Source organism: Elephantulus edwardii, unplaced genomic scaffold, assembly GCF_000299155.1.
Source record: "Elephantulus edwardii isolate Elephantulus edwardi_28Jun2011 unplaced genomic scaffold, EleEdw1.0 scaffold00091, whole genome shotgun sequence".
In the NCBI taxonomy this organism is placed as follows: domain Eukaryota; kingdom Metazoa; phylum Chordata; class Mammalia; order Macroscelidea; family Macroscelididae; genus Elephantulus; species Elephantulus edwardii.
This window is the reverse complement of record NW_006399841.1, coordinates 10,161,100-10,172,601: the sequence shown is the minus strand read 5'-3', so window position 1 is coordinate 10,172,601 and position 11,502 is coordinate 10,161,100.

Below are 11,502 nucleotides of genomic sequence, written 5' to 3'. Positions count from 1 at the left end.
AAAAAAAAAGCAGTTTTGCCCAAAACTCTCCATGGAGAAGGACACTATGCTTGAAAGGTGGAGGGATCATGACAGAGCAGAAGACCCTCGACCAGATGCCTTGGCACATCAAGTGTAGAGATGCACTGGTTTGGGCTCGAGACTGAAGCTGGCACAGGACAGGACGGGGTTCTCATCTGTGGTCCACAGGATCGCTGTGAGTCATGACTCAACTCGACAGCACCTGTCGACAATGTGTGAGGGAAAAGTTTTCTAATGGAAACAAGGCCAAGTCTTCAATACATTTCCTAAAATTCACAATGTCTAACTGAGTTGTTAGTCTCCAAGAAGACAAGACAAGTTGGGTGGTGCAAACAGGTCAAGAGTTAACACGCCCAGCTGCTAACAAAAGGTCGGTGTTTCCAGTCCAGCTAGAGCTACGCGGAAGAAAGGCCCAGCCATCTAGTTTTGATAAAACGGTATGGAGCACACCTCCACTCTGACAGTCACAGGCTTCCTATGATTCAGAATCAATTTACCAGCAGCTGGTTTTAGTATAAAGACTTTAAGAATTTTTTTAAATTATTTTTGTGTGTGTACCACCAAGTCGAACCTGACTGGTACAGGAGGAAATTGTCCCTCCTTCTCCAGCAGAGCATCTGGTGGATTCAAACCACGCACCTCTGGAATTGCAGTGCAGCTTCTTACCACTAGGCCACCACAGCTCGCCATATAAAGACTTTTAAGTGCAATATCCACCAGCAAAATCAGCACTTAGAAAGTGTTAGCCGTGCGGTGGCCCAGAGCTGTCCTTTCAAATCACAGTCAGAACCCCAATATGACCATTCCGCAATGAATACTTCGTCAAAATAAACAGCCTCTGATTTCTAAAGCGGAGACCCCGAAAGCCACATGGGTGGGGGGTGGTGAATTCTAAAGATTTCATTAATAATAAAAAAAAAACCTTTCATGTCATTCAGGAGTTTGGAGAACCAACGTCCTGGTCAAAGAAAAAAAAAAGGTAAACATGGACTAATCTCCCAAAGCAGAAAACCTCATGGCTCTTAATTCTCAAGTCAAGTTCCCAGTGACTTCACAGGAGCATGGATTGCTTGGAGGATTGTTGAGAATGTATACATTCACCGAGAAGATGAACAGGAGGGCCACATTTTACCTCCAACCGCAGAAGTTCACGGCTTTCCCAAGGCCCTTCTGGGTTCTCCGTCAGGTCTAACCTGGCCTAGTAGATCCAGGGTGAAATGAGACTGGTGCCCCTTCATCTGTACTGTCCCCCGCCCCTGAACCAACTGCACCCTCATCTCCTGGATCTGGAGACTACTGCCGACATGAGCTAATTCTCCCCTGGTATCTTTGGGAGGATTTATCAATTTAGTTGGTGTCAAATAATGTTGAAGTATCTTCTAGCAAAAAAAAAAAAGATACTAGAAGTGAGTTAAAAAGGAATTTTTTAACTCTGCCATAGCTGGTGGTTGCAGTGATTGCAACGAGAGGCTCGAGCATGGGAGGGAGCATAAGGGTAGAGTGGGATACACCAGATTCAGCTCTGTTGTTCACAGGGTGACCAGGAGTCGTACTCAACTCTGTGGAGCCCAACAGCGACACTAGCTGGTAGCAGCCACAAGCCTGTCCCAGGAATAAAGCGTCAACTATTCATTTTCGTCTTCCTGCTCTGGGGAATATTTACAGCACAGTTCTCTGTGCCAACCCTAATGTCAAAGATCAAGACGATGAAGGTAATTTTCAATAAAGGTGACTTCACTGTCTAGCTATGATATCTCTTTTTTAAAAACTGCCCAAATGCACAGATTGTCTAACAAGAAATCTTCCCTTAAAACAGACCTTCATTGTTGTTGTTATGTGCCATTGAGTCGTTGCTGACTCATAGCTATCCTATGTACAAGAGCCCTAAACGCCGTTCTATCCTGTGCCAACCTCGCCGTCTCAAACACACTCATTCCCACCACTCCACTCACAGAATCGATCCAGCTCATCAAGGGTCTTCCTCTCCTGTGTCATCCTCCACTCTCCCAAACATGATGTCCCTCTCCAAGGATCAGTCCCTCCTTGCAACATGCCCAAAGTATGTCAGACAAAGCTTCAGAATCCTTGACCCCAGGGAACATTCTCATTTCACCCTCTCTAGGACAAACCTGCTTGTTCTCCTAGCAGTCCATGGTATGAAATAAATTCTTTTATAACCATTTAAAAAAAAAATACATCTTCCGTCTGCTTCCCAGCCACCCCCCACCCCAAACACATAACCATGAATGATCCATCAGTCTCTATCACCTTCTCTGTAATCTTGCTCTCTTCTAGCCAAAAGCATTTTTGCTCCAGTAATCTGACTGAACACTTGAGACTGTCCCTGGGGGTAAGAAGCTGTTGTCAGTAGAATTGTAGCTCTCTGAAAGGATATATTTGAGTCTAAACCCCCAGGGCCAATTCACAAGTTGATCTTGTAGATCTTTGCAGATACAATCAAGTTACTGGATGAACGGGGAACCCCCACATGTACTGCCATTGGATAGATTCTAGTTCAAAGCCACCACCCAGCCATCAGCTTTCCAAGGCTGTTTATCACAACTGGAGAAGACCACTCATCTTTCTTCCTGAGGTCAGAGAACTCATGCTGTCAAATCTACAACCCAACTGTGGTTTCTATATAGAATTGTCCTACTCAAAGGGTCAAATGTACCATCTTAGCTGTCTTCAGAGTATTAACATACTCACATGTTAAGAAGTGTTAGTCACAAAAGGTTCCATATTCTGAGTATATTGCACCAACTAACCAAATGATAATGAATCGACTTTAACTCATTGCTGGCTGCCCTTTGTACGTCAATGTTCCATAGGGTCTTTAATGGCCAATGTTTCATAGTCAGACCTTTCTTCCTAAGCATCAGTGGGTGACCTTGAACTTCCAATCTTTTGGACCATGATATTTTTTTGTTCCTTGACTATAGGAATTTTTAGAAACTAACCTGAAAAAATACTTAATGTATCTTTAAAAAAATGAAATATAATTTACAAAAATGCCAATTTTACTTCATTACTTTTTTGTTTTTTAATACAATATCTAACTTCTGCGAACAGGGTCTTAAGAAATGAAAACCTTTGGTAAATGCAGCCAGTAAACACCGAATCATCCACAACTCTTTTAGAGAAAAAGACAGAAGAGAAAGAAATAAGTCAAAATCTAGGGAGCAGGGCCCCAGACCCACAACACCTTTCAAGGAAAGAAAAGGGGTTCTGTTGAGGTCTTGTTCCTCAGATGCTCCTGTCTGAGGCAGAAATAGCTAACGTTTTCCAGAATCCTCTAGTTCACCCACACAGAAGAATCAAACTATCATTAAAGATTTGTTAGGTAGTAAAAGCAAGCAATTATTTTAAGCAGAAAGACTCAAAAAGCCTAAAATGTGATTAGCTTTGCTGATAAGGGCAAGGCATGGAGTGACTATAAATTGTTGATAACAGCCCTGCATGGTGCGGCCAGCTGGTGTGACAGGGTCGGAAAGCAAATAGACATGGGATTCCTTGTTACTAAGCCACTAAAGATCTCTTTTGGCCCAAGGCACAGGATAACAGCCCTTACCAGGAAATCTCCGTGACATAGGAAATGGCTAAATAGGTTTGTCAGGTCCTTAGGTCATACTATTGCAGACTTAGAGAGTCGAACTTCTTTGCTCCAAAGAGATGGAAACAGTCCTCTGGGGCTCGGGGGTGCTGAGGGCCACTCAGAGGTCCATGGGAGACCTAGTCAATCATGCCATGCCCAGGACCACCAACGGTGACTACTATGAGTACCACTTCCCCTCATCAGCACACTCATCGTGACTGTTTATTATTTCGTTATTTGATGACCTTGCAGATGGAATTGCTGTATCATTTCTAATTTTGCTTGATATGACTTCTCCAGGAAAGTTACAGTAACTAGAGCTGCATTCAGTGGTGGATGGCGTCCGCACTTGACAGCTAGAGAAACACCATGCACGCATGTCTGTCCAGCAGGGTAGGAGGCAAGTAGGGCTCAGTCCACCCAGGCTTTCCCGTCCGCTCAAAACAGCCACAGCCCTTGATCTGATTGATTCATGGCAATCCTCCCTCGGGGTTCTGGAAGTGTCAGTCTTAATGGGAGGAGACTACCTCATCCCTCTACCATTGTGCAGCTGGTGAACTAGAACTGCCAACCTGCTGGTTAGCTGGCCGGCATGCATCCCATCACGTGTACTGGGCATCCTTCTCCCAGTCCTATTATTGTTGTTGTGCAACATCCAGTCAGAGCTGCCGCCCAGCTGATCCTCCATCAGGCTTGCAGAGCCCACAAACGTCACGAGAGGAGATTACCCATCATTCTCCCTCAGAGAAACTGGTGTTTTCAAAGCCCCTTGCCTTTAAATTACTAGAAATGGAAGTCTTCAAAAATTGGCTCTTTCTCACCCCGAGTGCTTTCTCCTTGAGGCAGCCCAAACTATCTTAGTTAAAATATAAATGCAACTATGCTCTTTCTTCATCCAATGGGCTATCATGGGCTGCCCTCAGGAGAAGCCTCTAGACCAGCAGGCTTCCCACTTTCCCACCCAGGCTGTCCAGACTCCAACCACACTGGTCTTCTTTAGCTTCTTCTCAAGTTTTCTTTCTCATAGAGGCCCTTTGTACACGCCACTCATGGTTGCTACAATCCTTTACCCGACCTTTCTCCCCAGATAAGACCTTTTCTAATTGTAAGTCCCATCACGATGTCATCGCCTCACTGCAGTTTTGAAATCTTCCCCACTAAGGAAGCTCCTTTCTCATAAACATGCATGACTCAACCAACTTACTGCCACAGAGTCGGTTTGGATTCACAGCTGGTCCCCGATTCCATTTCTGAAGGACCAAATTGCATAGGAGGAGACTGCCCATCTTTCTCCCGAGGGGACGATGGTGGATTCAATAAGCCCAAAAGTCACCGCCTTTGAGTTAAGAGTGGAACTCCCACAGATTCCCCAGAGCTCCCCGAAGGCATGCATGGAAATGGGGGATTTCCCTTCTAACATGATGTAAATGGTAATACGTTAGCTATTGTCACCACTTTAAATTTTAGGTACACTTTAAACTGTATGACAAGCTGACACGGAATTGGCTTACCACTGCGCAGTGCTCAAGACATGATAAAAAAGATAGATGGGAGGATGGAAAAGAGGAGGACGAAGAGAAGGAGATAGGAAAAAAGAGAAAGGGAGAGAAGGAGGAACAGCAGGATGAAGAGAAAGAGATGAATGGAGGAGAAAGAGAGGGAGGGTGGGGAGTGGGGAAGAAGAAAGAATGAGACAGGGAGTGAGGAGGATGAAGGTGGATGGGCAGAAGGGAGAGGAAAGGAGGTCTATTTTCTCCTGAGAGCTTCCAAAGAAATGTTGTTGTTGTTGTTGTTATGTGCCCTCGGATCGCTTGTGACTCATAGTGACCCTATGTACAAAAGCCCTAAACTCTGCTCTGTCCCGTGCCAACCTCACTGACTCTGCCACACCCACTCCCATTACCCCAATCCCAGAATTGATCCATCTCTTCGAGGGTCTTCCTCTCCTGCGCTGTCCCTCCACTCTCCCAAACGTGATGTCCCTCTCCAAGGACCAGTCCCTGCTTGCAACCTGCCCAAAGTATGTCAGATGAAGCTTCTCCAAGGAGCAGCCCAGTTTCATGCTCTCTAGGATGAACCTGTTTGTTTTCATGGCAGTCCATGGCATATTCAACACTCTTCTCCAGCACCCCAGCTTGAAGGCGTTAATTCTTTCTCTATCATCCCTAGTCACTGTCCAGCTCTCTGAGGCATAGCACACAATTGCAAAGACTATGGCCTGGATCAGGTGCACCTTCATCTCCAGTCTGATGCCGTTGCTCTTCAATACTCTGGAAAGGTCTCTGACGGCTGACTTTCCCAATGTAAGTCATCTCTTGATTTCCTGGCTGCTGGTACCGAGAGTGCTGACTGTGAAGCCAAGTAAACTAAAACTGTTATCTCAATCTCTTCACCATCCATACTGATGCTGCCAATTGGCCCAGTGGTGAGAATCTTTGTTTTCTTGCCGTTGAGCTTCAATCCGTATTGAATGCTGCAGTCCTTGACCTTCTGCAGCAAGTGCTTCAGGTCCTCCTCAGTTTCAGTCAGCAGGGTTTTGTCATCTGCATAACACAGATTGTTGCTGAATCTTCCACAGGACGTTTAAAATAGTTTCTTTATCCTGTTCTGTTGGCAGAGATTCTTGAATATACCACTGACGGCCAAAAGAGCAAACAAATCTGTCGTGGAGAAAATAAAACTAGAATGTCCTTTAGACGTGAAGATGGCGTGACTCTGTCTTATGTACTTGGGTCATATTTGTCAGGCCCTGAAGAAGTAGAAGTTTCGCCAAAAAGAAGACCCTCAAAGAAATGAATTGACACAGTGGCTGTAAACAGTGGCCTCCAAGCACAGTACTCTGTGAGGACGGGGTAAGACTGTTTCATGATCTTGAACGTGGAGTTGCTGTGAGAAAGAGCCAACTCCATAGTACTAACAATGTTTTCTTACATACTAATAACTGCTGCCAGAACTTAGCCTAAAGGAGTATAAATTATAATTTGAAATGGGTTTGCTTAGTTGAGTTTGGGTAAATCTTTAAATTTCAATCTTTTTTTAAAAATATTTCAACATTTAAGAGGCCTTGAGACTCACCATATGCTCATAAATTTAATATATTAAATTTATAAGAATTACTGAAGTACTTGGAAAGCTCGGAAAACTCATAGAATTGAAGTAAACTAAAGTTCTTAACCAGAAGACTTTAATATAGCCTGTTAACATGTATAATTTAAAATGTGAAGCAATGCTTAATTGATGTGTTAATAAATCAGCTCAAAGAGTAATTAAGGTCTCCTTAAGAGGGACCGTTAAAAGATTTAGAAATGTTATGAGACTTGGGAATTATAACTAAAAGTTTAAAAAAACCTAGATTTCAAAATTAATAAATGGAGGACTTTTAAAATAACGATCCTCCAGAACCCTCACATAAATCCATGGCAACACAAAGAAACAGATTTCCGTGTTCGAGATCTTCACGGGAAAAATGGAAACCGTTTTGCTGTATCAGAACTGCCTTCCAGCGAGCTCTGGTGGCCTAGTGGCAGGAAGCTGCACTGCAATCTCAGAGGTACACGGTTCAAATCCACCAGATGCTCTGCCGGGAAAGGAGGGATAATCTCCTCCTGTACCAGTCAGATCTGATTTGATGGTACACACAAAAAATAATGAAATAAAATAAAAAAAAAGAACTGCCTTCCCATCACGGCAGACATACAGCTGTGCTCTGTGTGTATGTGTGTGTGTGTGTGTGTGTGTGTGTTGTTGGTTGGGGATGGCGGTGGTGTGTTTTTCAGTCACACATTGCTCCCTTTCCCTCACATTGGTCTGAAAAGCTGCAAGCTTCTCTGTTCCTGAGATTCTATAAAACAACAAAGTCTCAGAGACCATGGTGGGGTGGTCACAGCTCACCTGTCTTCACCACTGTCCTTACCTGTGACTCCAGGATGAGTCCTGACACTCTATTTCTATTTTCCTCTCAAAGAAAGGAGAGATAAGTGGCCTGAACTGCATCACCTGGCTGCAAACAGATAAACAGAAAGAGAGCTTGTTCCTTAAGGGTTCTCTTCTGTGAAGGCCATTGCTGGCAGCCTAGGGGGTCAAAACCAGGCAGAAGTGCTGCGGCCCCCACAATGGCCCAGATAAACTTGTGCAAGCACAAACTCCCAGAAAGGAGCCCACACATCTGCCCTCCAGGAAGGTCAGTGTGCAGCTTATGGTTAACACCATCCAGCAACTGTCAAGAAAGAAGTCAAAGCTGGTTGACCTAAGCTCTGAAAAGATGGGATTAATCCTTGCCCATGGGGTTGGGTGGGGGTCTCTGCACACCCAGGCGAGCGCCTTCCTTTATAACCCTGCTGGAGCAAGGATAAACCACGGCCATCATCTCTTCCTCTGAAGAGCTGTGATAATCCTAGCTGTTGTCTGAGCTGAGCCAATAACAGTGAAAATGGATGAAAAGTATATGTTTATGTCTGTGCTATTAAATCCAAGGCCATAAACACAGAGGGCACTAAAGTTGATAGCGTCCCTGACAAATGCCTCCTCCCAAGGAACGGGAGAAGGTTAAAACAACAAAGGGAAAAGGCTGCAACTCTTGATTCTGGAATTTTCCACACAGTCACCTTCCCCTCCCCTCGTGCCCTTGCCGTCTTGCATTTAGTTCTGTTTCTAAATTACACTTGGGAGGTGGGGAGACAATATGTGAAACCAGGCTTTTCCCCCCCTGGGCTTGGAGTTTATCCATAAGGTGACCTTGGAGCAGAGCTCAGAGCCGCATGCCCAGAGTACCATGCACCAGCGTCAGTTATTGTTTTCTGCATCTTCAACTAAGGGGAGAGTTCACAGGATTCTGTGTGAATTAGAATTTCCTCAAGATTCCCAAATTAAGACTTCCCTCCAAGGATGAGACCAGGGAGAGGGGAGGGAGATACTGCACTGGGCTGCAAAGCTTATAGGACCACCAAACAAAGCAGAAGCTAGAATAAATAGCATTTTAATGTGATTTAAAAAAAATTCTAATCATCAAACTGAATAGTTCTTGAGACAGTATTTATTTGTTGTTATTATCACTTCCTGATTCTTATTTTCTTAAGTTGAAATTTTAAATACATATATACACATATATTTTGTTGTTAGGTGCCATTGAGTCACAATCAGCTCATAGCGGACCCTCCAGTAGATTTTCAGAGGCGGTAAATCACATGGGAGGAGACTGTCCATCTTTCTCCCACAGAGCTGCTGGTGGAGTCAATCTCCCAAGAGGTACTGCCTTTTAGCAGCACAACTCCCTACAAACCATGGCACAATACACACACACACACACACACACACATCTGCATATATTAACATATGTATACGCATATTTTACTTGCTAAACACTGTGACACTGATGTGCCAAATGTGAGAATGGTTACGCATGGTGGACAGTGTTTGGTGGAGCTTTCCGATTCAAACAAGCTTGGAAGCAGGAGTGGCATCCACTTCTGAAATGGCTTGTCTCTGGAAACTCTATGTATGAATAGTGTTCAGGCCTTTCATTCATAGGGTCGTCTACAATTCGACAGCACTAAACAACATATGAATATAGATGTATACACACATATATTATTATGTCTGTATATATGAATATATGTCAGTGCCTGCACATATGTATATACATGTTGTTGTTGTTGTTGTTGTTATTAAGTGCCGTTGAGTCACAGGCAACTCATAGCGACCCTATGAAGGAGAGTCCTCGACTCTTGGGTGTCTTTCATCCTCTCTCCAGGTTCATAGGGTTTCCAGAGGCAAGCTATTACAGAAGTGGATGCCACTCCTCCTTCCAAATATACATGTACATATTCATAATTTTTCATTTTATTACAATTTGAAAATTTACAAAGCAAATTAATTTTCATTCAACAATCCTAACAGTTTTGTGTTATAATATTGATGCCAATATTCATTGTGTAGTGACATTCTGATTCCCATGAATCCTTTCTTGTACATAAGGCCGCTGTAAGTGAAAGCCAATTAGATGGCATCTAACAACAACCACCACCACCCTACAGTTCCCTCTGTCCCCTCTCTCTGTAGTAATACTAGAGATGCTGGTCATCTTAGTATGTCTTGCCTTTTCCTTCAGCTGGTCATGTATCTCGTAAATAAAGTTTTATTAGAAATCCAGGGCCAGGGTTAAGGTCAAACAAGTGGTGAGATCAGAGGATTGGAGCCTGTTATCTATGCAATATTTTTTATCATTTAAAAATGTTTTCATTTACTTTTATTTACTTGATGTTTTACAAGTATAGCAAAGTATTATTTACCCAGAGTACTGGGTTTTTCTGACACCTTCATGAAATATTTCACTCTCCTACCTTAGTCCTGGCCTGTGGATGGCACATTCCAAATTCTCCACACTTGCCGCTTGATGTTACCAAATGTTTGTTGTTGTTGTTATGTGCCGTCGAGTCGCCTGCGACTCATAGCGACCCTATGTACAACAGCCCTAAACTCTGCTCTGTCCTGTGCCAATCGCACACTGTGCTAAAAACTTGTTTAATACACATGTTCACTTGCTGAATTTCCCATTTTGTGTGTAAACTGAGGCACAGAGGTGTGAGTGAAATCACCCCAGCTGATAAATAGAGGAGCTGAAGTTAGGCCTAGGCTGTGTGGCTCCATTCTTTGCCCACCACACTCCTGATTGTTTTTCCCCCTTCTCTCTTCCCTTTCTAAATTTATTCAGCCCACTTTCTCAGCACACAGTGATTTCTTAATCCAATTTACCTAGCCTTTATGCTGATAAGTTATTTCTACCGTCAGATACAGATGACTTTATAGGAGACCAGCCAGCTAAGTGCACCGGCTAAGAATGCAATAAAATTTGTTTTTCTAACCAGCTAGATTGGTTTACGTGGGGAGATAAATATTGCACTAAGAGCAACTCCCAGCATGCTTTGCGGAGAGGGCTGTGGCCTTGCTCCCGCCTGTTAAAGTAAGCTTACCTTCCTCCAATGCTCAGGAGCCGTGGCCAGGACTGGTGGCCGGGCTGGTGGTGTTCCCTCCTATCCAAACCCTCACACTCTCATCTCTGCCTGAAGGCACCGTGTCTGTGAACAGTCAGCTCTCTCCTCTACTGGTTGCCACAAGCATTATCTACTCCTGCGATTCCCCTTTCTTATCTAGAGAGGTAGAGGGCCATAGGCCTAGCACAGACAACGGCAAGCATCTGTGGAACAAGAGTGATAACCCATCACTACTATCACCAGTGCACACACAGTGTTACACAGACGCTGGACACCCCTTCCCAAAGCACAGCGCTCAGAACAGCCACACCAACATCTCCTGGAAAGTTAATGAAAGAGATCTAGTCACGCTGCCTCTGTCAGCATGGAGCCTGGACCCCAATGTGTAATATGCACCCCTTATGTTCACCAAATAAAGGGCACCAGAAGGTGTCATTTGTAATTGTTAATCTAAGTAATTCATCCAAAGCTATGTTTAGATCTGGAAAGAGAATGCTGGAACCCAGGTCTGCCTGATTCCGGAGTTCAAGTGTGTAAATCCCATGCACCCTGCATCTCGGGTTTTCACTTTTGCTCACTCTGTCCCTTGTCTAATTCAGTTTCCTTCTAGACAGTTGACAGTTTTGTGTGAGAGAATCTCAGTGAGTCATTGCCCAGGCGAGTGACTGCCTTAATGTTCCTTGTGACAAGGACATAGGGGCAGGTGGCTTCTACCACACCTGTGAGCCCCAGAGCCCCAATCTCCTATCCCATCAGCATCCAGAATCCTCCCAGAACTGTTAGAGAGCTGTGACATATATGTACAGTGGCCAGGGACCCTCACACCGTCCTGTCCAGAGGTCACATCTCTGGCGCGACGTTGGCCAACCTCTCATCTGCTTTCCATGCAAACCCTGG